The sequence below is a fragment of the Hyla sarda genome, chromosome 8, assembly GCF_029499605.1.
Source record: "Hyla sarda isolate aHylSar1 chromosome 8, aHylSar1.hap1, whole genome shotgun sequence".
Taxonomy (NCBI): domain Eukaryota; kingdom Metazoa; phylum Chordata; class Amphibia; order Anura; family Hylidae; genus Hyla; species Hyla sarda.
Window position 1 is genome coordinate 115,428,217 of NC_079196.1, and position 17,409 is coordinate 115,445,625.

At 43.4% G+C, this 17,409-nt stretch overlaps 7 pseudogenes; all 7 read left to right on the top strand.

Annotated features, from left to right (window-relative positions):
• Nucleotides 1-1,147: 1,147 nt before the first annotated feature.
• On the top strand, nt 1,148-1,411 carry LOC130289060 (U2 spliceosomal RNA; annotated as a pseudogene).
• Nucleotides 1,412-7,418: 6,007 nt separating this feature from the next.
• Nucleotides 7,419-7,683, top strand: LOC130289482 (U2 spliceosomal RNA; annotated as a pseudogene).
• A 1,460-nt stretch (nt 7,684-9,143) lies between these two features.
• On the top strand, nt 9,144-9,407 carry LOC130289497 (U2 spliceosomal RNA; annotated as a pseudogene).
• A 1,478-nt stretch (nt 9,408-10,885) lies between these two features.
• On the top strand, nt 10,886-11,150 carry LOC130289484 (U2 spliceosomal RNA; annotated as a pseudogene).
• A 1,456-nt stretch (nt 11,151-12,606) lies between these two features.
• On the top strand, nt 12,607-12,872 carry LOC130288751 (U2 spliceosomal RNA; annotated as a pseudogene).
• Nucleotides 12,873-14,334: 1,462 nt separating this feature from the next.
• On the top strand, nt 14,335-14,600 carry LOC130288331 (U2 spliceosomal RNA; annotated as a pseudogene).
• A 1,461-nt stretch (nt 14,601-16,061) lies between these two features.
• LOC130289435 (U2 spliceosomal RNA) lies at nt 16,062-16,327 on the top strand (annotated as a pseudogene).
• Nucleotides 16,328-17,409: the final 1,082 nt, after the last annotated feature.

Below are 17,409 nucleotides of genomic sequence, written 5' to 3' on the forward strand. Positions count from 1 at the left end.
TGCATTGGTTTCTGTGGTCAGTGAATGATAAAAACAAAATTTACCATCCATTGATGGATGGGAAATCCGCCATGAGGCACTTGTTTTTAGAAACTGCTGCTCACAACCAATGTTGCAATGGAGTGTCTCCATCTGCTGGTGGTATTGGAAAGGCATTAGTGCTATGACAGGGTCTGAAGAAGAAGAAGAAGAAGACGGAAAAAAATATATATAAAAAGAAAAAGAGAGAGAGAGAGAGAGAGAGACTGACTTAGTGAGCGAGTGAGTGAGAGAGTGAGAGAGTGAGAGTGAGAGTGAGTGAGTGAGTGATTGAGTGAGTGAGTGAGTGAGAACAAATGAGTTAAAGCAAGTGAGTGAGAGAGATCGAATGAATGAAAGTCTGAATGACAGAAAGAAAAAAGGATGAAGAAAGAAGCATGAAGAAAAAAAAATGTATATGGAGTTGCTGACATGAGTGCAATCTACAAAGCCGTTGAGGCTGATCCTCATGGGAGGATTATTGCACCAGGACCCTTAGCACTTTTAAAATGCCATTCAATGCCACGGGCTAGATGTAAACTGCAGATGACCATGTTGTGGTAGTTACCATGGATACCCAAGTGATGTGTGAGCTAACACATAGGCCCAACAGATTCCAAGAAGGCCAGAATCACCAGCGGCACCACCATCGATTGTCAGGTCACCCGGATTCAGCAAATACCAGAGTCCAAAATGATGCAGGTTTATACTGTTAATTTTCAGTTTATCGTTACAGTTGGTGTTATTCCATGTCGGAAGGGACGCAGCTACAGCCAGTGGGGTAACTAGAGACAGGCAGGCAGCTATGTGCAACAAAGGTAGGCGTGTTGTTTTCATATGCAGATCTGAAATATTGTCTTATATGCAAGAGGAGGAGTGATGGGGGTTCAGGCAAAAGCCAGGCTATGGATTGCATTGCTAAATGCTCCATCAGAGTGCAATGGTCGCCTGTCCTTTTTTTAAGTGATGATGTGGGTTTAGCCTGTGCTGTATGTATGTATGGGTGGCTGACTGCCACCCACCCAGAGAGTGTATGGGAGGCTGGTTGGCTGCCAGCCTTCCTTCCATTCCTATGAGTAATGTGAGTGCTCATGAAGGGGACATGGTTGGGTCCACCCCTTTCCCGGTTATCCCCTCTAGGCCTTTTGGCTTAGATCAAGTGTAAAAAAAGAAAAGATCTTGCGACAGATCGCATCCTGAGGCACGTTTTTTTTTGTGTGAATACTTGCACTTGGGTGACTTGTGAGCACATACTGATACATACGTTCCCTATCTGGGGACCATAAATTAAATGGATTTTTGAGAAAGGGAGCTGATTTGGAAGCTTGCTTCTGTCGCCCTATGCATTGACCCGATGTGGCAGTATCTTCGGGTAGTGAACAGTGCACCACCCCATTCCAGTGTTAAACAAGAAAGATTCTCATTTAATCCTCCGTGGGTGAGAATTTGAGTTTGAGAATTGGAGACCAAAATGATGAGTTGCACTGACTGGTTTATGAACGTCTATTCATTTAGCGTTTTAATGACCATGCTCTTTCTGAGTGTTGCTGTGTAAGAGGGGGCGTGAAAGAGGAGTTTCAAAAACTGTGATTATCTGTTGTGCGGAGTGAATCTGTGGAGTGGGTGCGACTGCCTATAGCCCACATTCATATTTTGGGTAAGTTTTTCTCTTTTGCACATAGTGGGATAACTGTTAGAGTTTAAACACCCTTTTTAATTTTTTTTTTTTTTTTTTCTCTGTTCCACCTCTAGGGGGAGGAGGAGTAGATTGGGCACAGGTGTATAAATCTTAGCTTGGGACTCTTATTGAGAGCTTGCTCTTTCTGAGTGTTGCTGTGTAAGAGGGGGCGTGAAAGAGGAGTTTCAAAAACTGGAGTTTGAAAGCAGGAGGTTGAGATCGCTGTGAGTTTTAATTTTTAAACCCACAAGGTCTACAAAAAATTTTAAGTGTAATTTTGACTGTCTGTTTTTTCCTATACATTTGTGAAATCCCCATAATTAGATGACCTCCATGTTGGAAAACGCAGTCCAATGTACATCCTGTTCAATGTATGCAATCCTTGAACAACAGTTTGAGGGTGCATATTGTTGTGCGAGATGTGTGCTAGTTGTCCGTTTGGAAGCCCAGATCCTGCATCTAGAGGGGCGACTGGCAACAATGAGAAGCATTAACAACATGGAGAGGAGTCTCGTGCTCACTGAGCAGGCACTCTCGGGAATAGAGGTGGGGGAGGACAGTGGGACGGAGTTGCAGGACAGTCAGGCAGTTAGCTGGGTTACAGTTAGAAAGAGGGGTAGGGGAAAAAGTGTCAGGGAGGCTAGTCCTGAACTGGCACACCCCAACAAGTTTGCCCGCTTGGCAGATGAGGGGGATGCCATTACAGAGCTAGCAGAACTGCAGCAGGATACCGCCTCTGACCGCCAGGGGGGTGTCTGCTCCAGTAAGGAGGGAGGGAGGAGTACAGGGCAGGCCAGACAGGTACAAGTGGTGGGGGACTCAATTATTAGGGGGACAGACAGGGCAATCTGTCACAAAGACCGGGATCGCCGAACAGTGTGTTGTCTGCCTGGCGCACGAGTTCGGCACATCGCGGATCGGGTTGACAGGTTGTTGGGCGGGGCTGGAGAGGACCCAGCAGTCATGGTACATATTGGCACCAATGACAAAGTAAGAGGTAGGTGGAGTGTCCTTAAAAATGATTTCAGGGACTTAGGCCGCAAGCTTAAGGCAAGGACCTCCAAGGTAGTCTTTTCTGAAATACTACCAGTACCACGAGCCGCACCAGAGAGGCAGCGGGAGATCAGGGAGGTAAACAAGTGGCTCAGAAGCTGGTGTAGGAAGGAAGGGTTTGGGTTCATGGAGAACTGGGCTGACTTCGCTGTCGGTTACCGGCTCTACCGTAGGGACGGGCTGCACCTCAATGGGGAGGGTGCAGCTTTGCTTGGGGAGAAGATGGCTAGAAGGGTGGAGGAGTGTTTAAACTAGGGACTTGGGGGGAGGAAACCTACAGCAAAGAGGGGGAAGATAGTGTAGATAGAGAGGTGGGAATTATAAATGTACCTGGGGGTGGAGCGGAGGGAGGGGTTAGAATAGTTAATAGGAATAAGCTTCATAGGAAAGTAAAACTTACACCCTTGAATCCCATTAACCCCAATAACATAAAGGATGGAAATGTAAAGTGTATGTTCACAAATGCCAGAAGCCTAGCAAATAAAATGGGGGAGCTTGAGGCCTTGATACTGGAGGAACATATTGATATAGTTGGGGTCACTGAGACATGGCTGGACTCCTCGCATGACTGGGCTGTCAATCTGCAGGGGTTTACATTGTTTCGCAAGGATAGAATGAACAGAAAAGGTGGTGGAGTCTGTCTGTATGTAAGAAGTGGTATGAAAGTCAGTGTGAACGATGCCATAGTGTGTGATGATTCTGAGGATGTGGAATCATTGTGGGTAGAATTACAAAAGGAGGGAAATACTGAAAAAATTGTATTTGGTGTAATCTACAGACCCCCTAATATTACTGAAGAGATAGAAGTTCGGCTTCATAAACAAATAGAGAGGGCCGCCCGGGCAGGTACAGTGGTAATAATGGGAGATTTTAACTATCCAGATATAGATTGGGGTCCGGGGTTGGCTAAAACTACAAAGGGGCGACAATTCCTAAATTTATTGCAGGATAATTTTATGGGCCAGTTTGTGGAGGACCCAACAAGAAGTGATGCCTTGTTGGATCTGATCATTTCCAACAACGCAGAGCTGGTTGGTAATGTAACTGTGCGGGAAAACCTTGGTAATAGCGACCACAATATAGTTACTTTTGACTTAAAATGTAGAAAACAAAGACAGGCGGGGAAGGCAAAAACATATAACTTTAAAAAGGCAAATTTCCCTGGGCTGAGGGCTGCACTACAGGACATAGACTGGGGGAGGTGTTCTCAAATACTGATACAGAAGGTAAATGGGACATCTTTAAATCAACTCTAAATAACTATACAGCTAAATATATACCAAAGGGGAACAAATATAAACGATTAAAACTAAATCCTACATGGCTGACACATGATGTTAAAAGAGCAATAAACAACAAAAAAATAGCCTTCAAAAAATACAAATCTGAGGGGTCAGCTATAACATTTAAACAGTACAAGGAGCTTAATAAAATCTGTAAAAATGTAATAAAAACAGCAAAAATTCAAAATGAGAGACAGGTGGCCAAAGAAAGCAAAACTAATCCTAAATATTTTTTTAGATATATAAATGCAAAAAAACCAAGGACAGAGCATGTAGGACCCCTTAATAATGATAATGGGGAGGTTGTCACAGGCGATCAAGAGAAGGCGGAGCTACTGAATGGGTTCTTTAGTTCTGTATACACTATGGAAGAAGGAGCTGACATTGGCCAGGTCAGTGCTGGTAACACATCATGTAATGTACTGAACTGGCTTAATGTAGAGATGGTACAAGGTAAGTTAAGTGATATAAATGTAAGTAAATCCCCAGGACCGGATGGACTACACCCAAGAGTTCTTAGAGAGGTAAGTTCAGTAATATCTGTACCCCTGTTCATGATATTTAGAGATTCTCTGGTGTCTGGTATTGTGCCAAGGGACTGGCGCAAGGCGAATGTGGTGCCAATCTTCAAAAAGGGCTCTAGGTCTTCCCCAGGAAACTATAGACCGGTAAGTTTAACGTGCATTGTGGGTAAATTGTTTGAAGGACTTATAAGGGATTACATACAGGAATACATAGGGGATAATTGTATTATAAGTGATAGCCAGCATGGGTTTACTAAGGATAGAAGTTGTCAAACCAATCTAATTTGCTTTTATGAAGAGGTGAGTAGAAGCCTTGATAGAGGAATGGCTGTGGATATAGTGTTTCTGGATTTTGCTAAAGCGTTTGATACTGTCCCTCACAGACGTCTGACAGGTAAGTTAAGGTCTTTGGGTTTGGAAATTTTAGTTTGTAACTGGATTGAACACTGGCTCATGGATCGTACCCAGAGAGTGGTGGTCAATGATTCGTACTCTGATTGGTCCCCGGTTATTAGTGGTGTACCCCAAGGTTCAGTACTGGGCCCGCTGTTGTTTAATTTATTTATCAATGATATAGAGGATGGTATTAACAGCTCTGTTTCTATCTTTGCAGATGACACCAAGCTTTGTAGCACGGTACAGTCTATAGAGGATGTGTATAGGTTACAAGATGACTTGGATAGACTAAGTGTCTGGGCATCCACTTGGCAAATGAGGTTCAATGTGGATAAATGTAAAGTTATGCATCTGGGTACTAATAACCTGCATGCATCGTATGTCTTAGGGGGGATTAAACTGTCAGAGTCACTGGTAGAGAAGGATCTGGGTGTACTTGTAGATCACAGACTACAGAATAGCATGCAATGTCAGGCTGCTGCTTCCAAAGCCGGCAGGATATTGTCATGTATCAAAAGAGGCATGGACTCAAGGGACAGGGACATAATACTCCCCCTTTATAAATCATTGGTACGGCCTTACCTGGAATATGCTGTTCAGTTTTGGGCACCTGTCCATAAAAGGGACACTGCGGAGTTGGAAAGGGTGCAGAGACGCGCGACTAAACTAATATGGGGCATGGAACATCTTAGCTATGAGGAGCGATTAAAGGAGTTACAATTGTTTAGTCTTGAGAAGAGACGTTTAAGGGGGGATATGATAAACGTATATAAGTATATTAATGGCCCATACAAAAAATATGGAGAAAAACTGTTCCAGGTTAAACCCCCCCAAAGGACGAGGGGGCACTCCCTCCGTCTGGAGAAGAAAAAGTTTAGTCTCAAGGGGCGACACGCCTTCTTTACCGTGAGGACTGTGAATTTATGGAACGGTCTACCTCAGGAACTGGTCACAGCAGGAACAATTAACAGCTTTAAAACAGGATTAGATACATTCCTGGAACAAAATAAGATTAATGCTTATGAAGAAATATAAAATCTCATCCCTTCCCCAATATCGCGCCACACCCCTACCCCTTAATTCCCTGGTTGAACTTGATGGACATATGTCTTTTTTCGACCATACTAACTATGTAACTATATGTTTGCACACTGATTGGTGTAAAAAAATAAAACTAAATAATAATAATCTAGCACACCTGTGCAGGTTTGACATGACATGACAGGTAGCTGTCTTGTGGGTGGTGCTGAATCCTGTTAAATGACGTGAGGGTCTCATGCCTATACACAAGGGTGTGTCATTGCTGTTGCTTGACCATGCATTGGTTTCTGTGGTCAGTGAATGATAAAAACAAAATTTACCATCCATTGATGGATGGGAAATCCGCCATGAGGCATTTGTTTTTAGAAACTGCTGCTCACAACCAATGTTGCAATGGAGTGTCTCCATCTGCTGGTGTTATTGGAAAGGCATTAGTGCTATGACAGGGTCTGAAGAAGAAGAAGAAGAAGAAGAAGACGGAAAAAAATATATATAAAAAGAAAAAGAGAGAGAGAGAGACTGACTTAGTGAGCGAGTGAGTGAGAGAGTGAGAGTGAGTGAGAGTGAATGAGTGAGTGAGTGATTGAGTGAGTGAGTGAGTGAGAACAAATGAGTTAAAGCAAGTGAGTGAGAGAGATCGAATGAATGAAAGTCTGAATGACAGAAAGAAAAAAGGATGAAGAAAGAAGCATGAAGAAAAAAAAATTTATATGGAGTTGCTGACATGAGTGCAATCTACAAAGCCGTTGAGGCTGATCCTCATGGGAGGATTATTGCACCAGGACCCTTAGCACTTTTAAAATGCCATTCAATGCCACGGGCTAGATGTAAACTGCAGATGACCATGTTGTGGTAGTTACCATGGATACCCAAGTGATGTGTGAGCTAACACATAGGCCCAACAGATTCCAAGAAGGCCAGAATCACCAGCGGCACCACCATCGATTGTCAGGTCACCCGGATTCAGCAAATACCAGAGTCCAAAATGATGCAGGTTTATACTGTTAATTTTCAGTTTATCGTTACAGTTGGTGTTATTCCATGTCGGAAGGGACGCAGCTACAGCCAGTGGGGTAACTAGAGACAGGCAGGCAGCTATGTGCAACAAAGGTAGGCGTGTTGTTTTCATATGCAGATCTGAAATATTGTCTTATATGCAAGAGGAGGAGTGATGGGGGTTCAGGCAAAAGCCAGGCTATGGATTGCATTGCTAAATGCTCCATCAGAGTGCAATGGTCGCCTGTCCTTTTTTTAAGTGATGATGTGGGTTTAGCCTGTGCTGTATGTATGTATGTATGGGTGGCTGACTGCCACCCACCCAGAGAGTGTATGGGAGGCTGGTTGGCTGCCAGCCTTCCTTCCATTCCTATGAGTAAGGTGAGTGCTCATGAAGGGGACATGGTTGGGTCCACCCCTTTCCCGGTTATCCCCTCTATGCCTTTTGGCTTAGATCAAGTGTAAAAAAAGAAAGGATCTTGCGACAGATCGCATCCTGAGGCACGTTTTTTTTTTGTGTGAATACTTGCACTTGGGTGACTTGTGAGCACATACTGATACATACATTCCCTATCTGGGGACCATAAATTAAATGGATTTTTGAGAAAGGGAGCTGATTTGGAAGCTTGCTTCTGTCGCCCTATGCATTGACCCGATGTGGCAGTATCTTCGGGTAGTGAACAGTGCACCACCCCATTCCAGTGTTAAACAAGAAAGATTCTCATTTAATCCTCCGTGGGTGAGAATTTGAGTTTGAGAATTGGAGACCAAAATGATGAGTTGCACTGACTGGTTTATGAACGTCTATTCATTTAGCGTTTTAATGACCATGTTTGCACACTGATTGGTGTAAAAAAATAAAATAAAACTAAATAATAATAATAATCTAGCACACCTGTGCAGGTTTGACATGACATGACAGGTAGCTGTCTTGTGGGTGGTGCTGAATCCTGTTAAATGACGTGAGGGTCTCATGCCTATACACAAGGGTGTGTCATTGCTGTTGCTTGACCATGCATTGGTTTCTGTGGTCAGTGAATGATAAAAACAAAATTTACCATCCATTGATGGATGGGAAATCCGCCATGAGGCATTTGTTTTTAGAAACTGCTGCTCACAACCAATGTTGCAATGGAGTGTCTCCATCTGCTGGTGGTATTGGAAAGGCATTAGTGCTATGACAGGGTCTGAAGAAGAAGAAGAAGACGGAAAAAAATATATATAAAAAGAAAAAGAGAGAGAGAGAGAGAGACTGAATTAGTGAGCGAGTGAGTGAGAGAGTGAGAGTGAGTGAGAGTGAATGAGTGAGTGAGTGATTGAGTGAGTGAGTGAGTGAGAACAAATGAGTTAAAGCAAGTGAGTGAGAGAGATCGAATGAATGAAAGTCTGAATGACAGAAAGAAAAAAGGATGAAGAAAGAAGCATGAAGAAAAAAAAATGTATATGGAGTTGCTGACATGAGTGCAATCTACAAAGCCGTTGAGGCTGATCCTCATGGGAGGATTATTGCACCAGGACCCTTAGCACTTTTAAAATGCCATTCAATGCCACGGGCTAGATGTAAACTGCAGATGACCATGTTGTGGTAGTTACCATGGATACCCAAGTGATATGTGAGCTAACACATAGGCCCAACAGATTCCAAGAAGGCCAGAATCACCAGCGGCACCACCATCGATTGTCAGGTCACCCAGATTCAGCAAATACCAGAGTCCAAAATGATGCAGGTTTATACTGTTAATTTTCAGTTTATCGTTACAGTTGGTGTTATTCCATGTCGGAAGGGACGCAGCTACAGCCAGTGGGGTAACTAGAGACAGGCAGGCAGCTATGTGCAACAAAGGTAGGCGTGTTGTTTTCATATGCAGATCTGAAATATTGTCTTATATGCAAGAGGAGGAGTGATGGGGGTTCAGGCAAAAGCCAGGCTATGGATTGCATTGCTAAATGCTCCATCAGAGTGCAATGGTCGCCTGTCCTTTTTTTAAGTGATGATGTGGGTTTAGCCTGTGCTGTATGTATGTATGGGTGGCTGACTGCCACCCACCCAGAGAGTGTATGGGAGTCTGGTTGGCTGCCAGCCTTCCTTCCATTCCTATGAGTAATGTGAGTGCTCATGAAGGGGACATGGTTGGGTCCACCCCTTTCCCGGTTATCCCCTCTAGGCCTTTTGGCTTAGATCAAGTGTAAAAAAAGAAAGGATCTTGCGACAGATCGCATCCTGAGGCACGTTTTTTTTTGTGTGAATACTTGCACTTGGGTGACTTGTGAGCACATACTGATACATACGTTCCCTATCTGGGGACCATAAATTAAATGGATTTTTGAGAAAGGGAGCTGATTTGGAAGCTTGCTTCTGTCGCCCTATGCATTGACCCGATGTGGCAGTATCTTTGGGTAGTGAACAGTGCACCACCCCATTCCAGTGTTAAACAAGAAAGATTCTCATTTAATCCTCCGTGGGTGAGAATTTGAGTTTGAGAATTGGAGACCAAAATGATGAGTTGCACTGACTGGTTTATGAACGTCTATTCATTTAGCGTTTTAATGACCATGTTTGCACACTGATTGGTGTAAAAAAATAAAATAAAACTAAATAATAATAATCTAGCACACCTGTGCAGGTTTGACATGACATGACAGGTAGCTGTCTTGTGGGTGGTGCTGAATCCTGTTAAATGACATGAGGGTCTCATGCCTATACACAAGGGTGTGTCATTGCTGTTGCTTGACCATGCATTGGTTTCTGTGGTCAGTGAATGATAAAAACAAAATTTACCATCCATTGATGGATGGGAAATCCGCCATGAGGCATTTGTTTTTAGAAACTGCTGCTCACAACCAATGTTGCAATGGAGTGTCTCCATCTGCTGGTGGTATTGGAAAGGCATTAGTGCTATGACAGGGTCTGAAGAAGAAGAAGAAGAAGAAGAAGACGGAAAAAAATATATATAAAAAGAAAAAGAGAGAGAGAGAGAGAGACTGACTTAGTGAGCGAGTGAGTGAGAGAGTGAGAGTGAGTGAGAGTGAATGAGTGAGTGAGTGAGTGATTGAGTGAGTGAGTGAGTGAGTGAGAACAAATGAGTTAAAGCAAGTGAGTGAGAGAGATCGAATGAATGAAAGTCTGAATGACAGAAAGAAAAAAGGATGAAGAAAGAAGCATGAAGAAAAAAAAATGTATATGGAGTTGCTGACATGAGTGCAATCTACAAAGCCGTTGAGGCTGATCCTCATGGGAGGATTATTGCACCAGGACCCTTAGCACTTTTAAAATGCCATTCAATGCCACGGGCTAGATGTAAACTGCAGATGACCATGTTGTGGTAGTTACCATGGATACCCAAGTGATGTGTGAGCTAACACATAGGCCCAACAGATTCCAAGAAGGCCAGAATCACCAGCGGCACCACCATCGATTGTCAGGTCACCCGGATTCAGCAAATACCAGAGTCCAAAATGATGCAGGTTTATACTGTTAATTTTCAGTTTATCGTTACAGTTGGTGTTATTCCATGTCGGAAGGGACGCAGCTACAGCCAGTGGGGTAACTAGAGACAGGCAGGCAGCTATGTGCAACAAAGGTAGGCGTGTTGTTTTCATATGCAGATCTGAAATATTGTCTTATATGCAAGAGGAGGAGTGATGGGGGTTCAGGCAAAAGCCAGGCTATGGATTGCATTGCTAAATGCTCCATCAGAGTGCAATGGTCGCCTGTCCTTTTTTTAAGTGATGATGTGGGTTTAGCCTGTGCTGTATGTATGTATGTATGGGTGGCTGACTGCCACCCACCCAGAGAGTGTATGGGAGGCTGGTTGGCTGCCAGCCTTCCTTCCATTCCTATGAGTAAGGTGAGTGCTCATGAAGGGGACATGGTTGGGTCCACCCCTTTCCCGGTTATCCCCTCTATGCCTTTTGGCTTAGATCAAGTGTAAAAAAAGAAAGGATCTTGCGACAGATCGCATCCTGAGGCACGTTTTTTTTTTGTGTGAATACTTGCACTTGGGTGACTTGTGAGCACATACTGATACATACATTCCCTATCTGGGGACCATAAATTAAATGGATTTTTGAGAAAGGGAGCTGATTTGGAAGCTTGCTTCTGTCGCCCTATGCATTGACCCGATGTGGCAGTATCTTCGGGTAGTGAACAGTGCACCACCCCATTCCAGTGTTAAACAAGAAAGATTCTCATTTAATCCTCCGTGGGTGAGAATTTGAGTTTGAGAATTGGAGACCAAAATGATGAGTTGCACTGACTGGTTTATGAACGTCTATTCATTTAGCGTTTTAATGACCATGTTTGCACACTGATTGGTGTAAAAAAATAAAATAAAACTAAATAATAATAATAATCTAGCACACCTGTGCAGGTTTGACATGACATGACAGGTAGCTGTCTTGTGGGTGGTGCTGAATCCTGTTAAATGACGTGAGGGTCTCATGCCTATACACAAGGGTGTGTCATTGCTGTTGCTTGACCATGCATTGGTTTCTGTGGTCAGTGAATGATAAAAACAAAATTTACCATCCATTGATGGATGGGAAATCCGCCATGAGGCATTTGTTTTTAGAAACTGCTGCTCACAACCAATGTTGCAATGGAGTGTCTCCATCTGCAGGTGGTATTGGAAAGGCATTAGTGCTATGACAGGGTCTGAAGAAGAAGAAGAAGACGGAAAAAAATATATATAAAAAGAAAAAGAGAGAGAGAGAGACTGACTTAGTGAGCGAGTGAGTGAGAGAGTGAGAGTGAGTGAGAGTGAATGAGTGAGTGAGTGATTGAGTGAGTGAGTGAGTGAGAACAAATGAGTTAAAGCAAGTGAGTGAGAGAGATCGAATGAATGAAAGTCTGAATGACAGAAAGAAAAAAGGATGAAGAAAGAAGCATGAAGAAAAAAAAATGTATATGGAGTTGCTGACATGAGTGCAATCTACAAAGCCGTTGAGGCTGATCCTCATGGGAGGATTATTGCACCAGGACCCTTAGCACTTTTAAAATGCCATTCAATGCCACGGGCTAGATGTAAACTGCAGATGACCATGTTGTGGTAGTTACCATGGATACCCAAGTGATGTGTGAGCTAACACATAGGCCCAACAGATTCCAAGAAGGCCAGAATCACCAGCGGCACCACCATCGATTGTCAGGTCACCCGGATTCAGCAAATACCAGAGTCCAAAATGATGCAGGTTTATACTGTTAATTTTCAGTTTATCGTTACAGTTGGTGTTATTCCATGTCGGAAGGGACGCAGCTACAGCCAGTGGGGTAACTAGAGACAGGCAGGCAGCTATGTGCAACAAAGGTAGGCGTGTTGTTTTCATATGCAGATCTGAAATATTGTCTTATATGCAAGAGGAGGAGTGATGGGGGTTCAGGCAAAAGCCAGGCTATGGATTGCATTGCTAAATGCTCCATCAGAGTGCAATGGTCGCCTGTCCTTTTTTTAAGTGATGATGTGGGTTTAGCCTGTGCTGTATGTATGTATGGGTGGCTGACTGCCACCCACCCAGAGAGTGTATGGGAGGCTGGTTGGCTGCCAGCCTTCCTTCCATTCCTATGAGTAATGTGAGTGCTCATGAAGGGGACATGGTTGGGTCCACCCCTTTCCCGGTTATCACCTCTAGGCCTTTTGGCTTAGATCAAGTGTAAAAAAAGAAAGGATCTTGCGACAGATCGCATCCTGAGGCACGTATTTTTTTTTGTGTGAATACTTGCACTTGGGTGACTTGTGATCACATACTGATACATACGTTCCCTATCTGGGGACCATAAATTAAATGGATTTTTGAGAAAGGGAGCTGATTTGGAAGCTTGCTTCTGTCGCCCTATGCATTGACCCGATGTGGCAGTATCTTCGGGTAGTGAACAGTGCACCACCCCATTCCAGTGTTAAACAAGAAAGATTCTCATTTAATCCTCCGTGGGTGAGAATTTGAGTTTGAGAATTGGAGACCAAAATGATGAGTTGCACTGACTGGTTTATGAACGTCTATTCATTTAGCGTTTTAATGACCATGTTTGCACACTGATTGGTGTAAAAAAATAAAATAAAACTAAATAATAATAATCTAGCACACCTGTGCAGGTTTGACATGACATGACAGGTAGCTATCTTGTGGGTGGTGCTGAATCCTGTTAAATGACGTGAGGGTCTCATGCCTATACACAAGGGTGTGTCATTGCTGTTGCTTGACCATGCATTGGTTTCTGTGGTCAGTGAATGATAAAAACAAAATTTTCCATCCATTGATGGATGGGAAATCCGCCATGAGGCATTTGTTTTTAGAAACTGCTGCTCACAACCAATGTTGCAATGGAGTGTCTCCATCTGCTGGTGGTATTGGAAAGGCATTAGTGCTATGACAGGGTCTGAAGAAGAAGAAGAAGAAGACGGAAAAAAATATATATAAAAAGAAAAAGAGAGAGAGAGAGAGACTGACTTAGTGAGCGAGTGAGTGAGAGAGTGAGAGTGAGTGAGAGTGAATGAGTGAGTGAGTGATTGAGTGAGTGAGTGAGTGAGTGAGAACAAATGAGTTAAAGCAAGTGAGTGAGAGAGATCGAATGAATGAAAGTCTGAATGACAGAAAGAAAAAAGGATGAAGAAAGAAGCATGAAGAAAAAAAAATGTATATGGAGTTGCTGACATGAGTGCAATCTACAAAGCCGTTGAGGCTGATCCTCATGGGAGGATTATTGCACCAGGACCCTTAGCACTTTTAAAATGCCATTCAATGCCACGGGCTAGATGTAAACTGCAGATGACCATGTTGTGGTAGTTACCATGGATACCCAAGTGATGTGTGAGCTAACACATAGGCCCAACAGATTCCAAGAAGGCCAGAATCACCAGCGGCACCACCATCGATTGTCAGGTCACCCGGATTCAGCAAATACCAGAGTCCAAAATGATGCAGGTTTATACTGTTAATTTTCAGTTTATCGTTACAGTTGGTGTTATTCCATGTCGGAAGGGACGCAGCTACAGCCAGTGGGGTAACTAGAGACAGGCAGGCAGCTATGTGCAACAAAGGTAGGCGTGTTGTTTTCATATGCAGATCTGAAATATTGTCTTATATGCAAGAGGAGGAGTGATGGGGGTTCAGGCAAAAGCCAGGCTATGGATTGCATTGCTAAATGCTCCATCAGAGTGCAATGGTCGCCTGTCCTTTTTTTAAGTGATGATGTGGGTTTAGCCTGTGCTGTATGTATGTATGGGTGGCTGACTGCCACCCACCCAGAGAGTGTATGGGAGGCTGGTTGGCTGCCAGCCTTCCTTCCATTCCTATGAGTAATGTGAGTGCTCATGAAGGGGACATGGTTGGGTCCACCCCTTTCCCGGTTATCCCCTCTAGGCCTTTTGGCTTAGATCAAGTGTAAAAAAAGAAAGGATCTTGCGACAGATCGCATCCTGAGGCACGTTTTTTTTTTTGTGTGAATACTTGCACTTGGGTGACTTGTGAGCACATACTGATACATACGTTCCCTATCTGGGGACCATAAATTAAATGGATTTTTGAGAAAGGGAGCTGATTTGGAAGCTTGCTTCTGTCGCCCTATGCATTGACCCGATGTGGCAGTATCTTCGGGTAGTGAACAGTGCACCACCCCATTCCAGTGTTAAACAAGAAAGATTCTCATTTAATCCTCCGTCGGTGAGAATTTGAGTTTGAGAATTGGAGACCAAAATGATGAGTTGCACTGACTGGTTTATGAACGTCTATTCATTTAGCGTTTTAATGACCATGTTTGCACACTGATTGGTGTAAAAAAATAAAATAAAACTAAATAATAATAATCTAGCACACCTGTGCAGGTTTGACATGACATGACAGGTAGCTGTCTTGTGGGTGGTGCTGAATCCTGTTAAATGACGTGAGGGTCTCATGCCTATACACAAGGGTGTGTCATTGCTGTTGCTTGACCATGCATTGGTTTCTGTGGTCAGTGAATGATAAAAACAAAATTTACCATCCATTGATGGATGGGAAATCCGCCATGAGGCATTTGTTTTTAGAAACTGCTGCTCACAACCAATGTTGCAATGGAGTGTCTCCATCTGCTGGTGGTATTGGAAAGGCATTAGTGCTATGACAGGGTCTGAAGAAGAAGAAGAAGACGGAAAAAAATATATATAAAAAGAAAAAGAGAGAGAGAGAGAGAGACTGACTTAGTGAGCGAGTGAGTGAGAGAGTGAGAGTGAGTGAGAGTGAATGAGTGAGTGAGTGATTGAGTGAGTGAGTGAGTGAGTGAGAACAAATGAGTTAAAGCAAGTGAGTGAGAGAGATCGAATGAATGAAAGTCTGAATGACAGAAAGAAAAAAGGATGAAGAAAGAAGCATGAAGAAAAAAAAATGTATATGGAGTTGCTGACATGAGTGCAATCTACAAAGCCGTTGAGGCTGATCCTCATGGGAGGATTATTGCACCAGGACCCTTAGCACTTTTAAAATGCCATTCAATGCCACGGGCTAGATGTAAACTGCAGATGACCATGTTGTGGTAGTTACCATGGATACCCAAGTGATGTGTGAGCTAACACATAGGCCCAACAGATTCCAAAAAGGCCAGAATCACCAGCGGCACCACCATCGATTGTCAGGTCACCCGGATTCAGCAAATACCAGAGTCCAAAATGATGCAGGTTTATACTGTTAATTTTCAGTTTATCGTTACAGTTGGTGTTATTCCATGTCGGAAGGGACGCAGCTACAGCCAGTGGGGTAACTAGAGACAGGCAGGCAGCTATGTGCAACAAAGGTAGGCGTGTTGTTTTCATATGCAGATCTGAAATATTGTCTTATATGCAAGAGGAGGAGTGATGGGGGTTCAGGCAAAAGCCAGGCTATGGATTGCATTGCTAAATGCTCCATCAGAGTGCAATGGTCGCCTGTCCTTTTTTTAAGTGATGATGTGGGTTTAGCCTGTGCTGTATGTATGTATGGGTGGCTGACTGCCACCCACCCAGAGAGTGTATGGGAGGCTGGTTGGCTGCCAGCCTTCCTTCCATTCCTATGAGTAATGTGAGTGCTCATGAAGGGGACATGGTTGGGTCCACCCCTTTCCCGGTTATCCCCTCTAGGCCTTTTGGCTTAGATCAAGTGTAAAAAAAGAAAGGATCTTGCGACAGATCGCATCCTGAGGCACGTATTTTTTTTTGTGTGAATACTTGCACTTGGGTGACTTGTGAGCACATACTGATACATACGTTCCCTATCTGGGGACCATAAATTAAATGGATTTTTGAGAAAGGGAGCTGATTTGGAAGCTTGCTTCTGTCGCCCTATGCATTGATCCGATGTGGCAGTATCTTCGGGTAGTGAACAGTGCACCACCCCATTCCAGTGTTAAACAAGAAAGATTCTCATTTAATCCTCCGTGGGTGAGAATTTGAGTTTGAGAATTGGAGACCAAAATGATGAGTTGCACTGACTGGTTTATGAACGTCTATTCATTTAGCGTTTTAATGACCATGTTTGCACACTGATTGGTGTAAAAAAATAAAATAAAACTAAATAATAATAATCTAGCACACCTGTGCAGGTTTGACATGACATGACAGGTAGCTGTCTTGTGGGTGGTGCTGAATCCTGTTAAATGACGTGAGGGTCTCATGCCTATACACAAGGGTGTGTCATTGCTGTTGCTTGACCATGCATTGGTTTCTGTGGTCAGTGAATGATAAAAACAAAATTTACCATCCATTGATGGATGGGAAATCCGCCATGAGGCATTTGTTTTTAGAAACTGCTGCTCACAACCAATGTTGCAATGGAGTGTCTCCATCTGCTGGTGGTATTGGAAAGGCATTAGTGCTATGACAGGGTCTGAAGAAGAAGAAGAAGAAGAAGACGGAAAAAAATATATATAAAAAGAGAGAGAGAGAGAGAGAGAGACTGACTTAGTGAGCGAGTGAGTGAGAGAGTGAGAGTGAGTGAGAGTGAATGAGTGAGTGAGTGATTGAGTGAGTGAGTGAGTGAGAACAAATGAGTTAAAGCAAGTGAGTGAGAGAGATCGAATGAATGAAAGTCTGAATGACAGAAAGAAAAAAGGATGAAGAAAGAAGCATGAAGAAAAAAAAATGTATATGGAGTTGCTGACATGAGTGCAATCTACAAAGCCGTTGAGGCTGATCCTCATGGGAGGATTATTGCACCAGGACCCTTAGCACTTTTAAAATGCCATTCAATGCCACGGGCTAGATGTAAACTGCAGATGACCATGTTGTGGTAGTTACCATGGATACCCAAGTGATGTGTGAGCTAACACATAGGCCCAACAGATTCCAAGAAGGCCAGAATCACCAGCGGCACCACCATCGATTGTCAGGTCACCCGGATTCAGCAAATACCAGAGTCCAAAATGATGCAGGTTTATACTGTTAATTTTCAGTTTATCGTTACAGTTGGTGTTATTCCA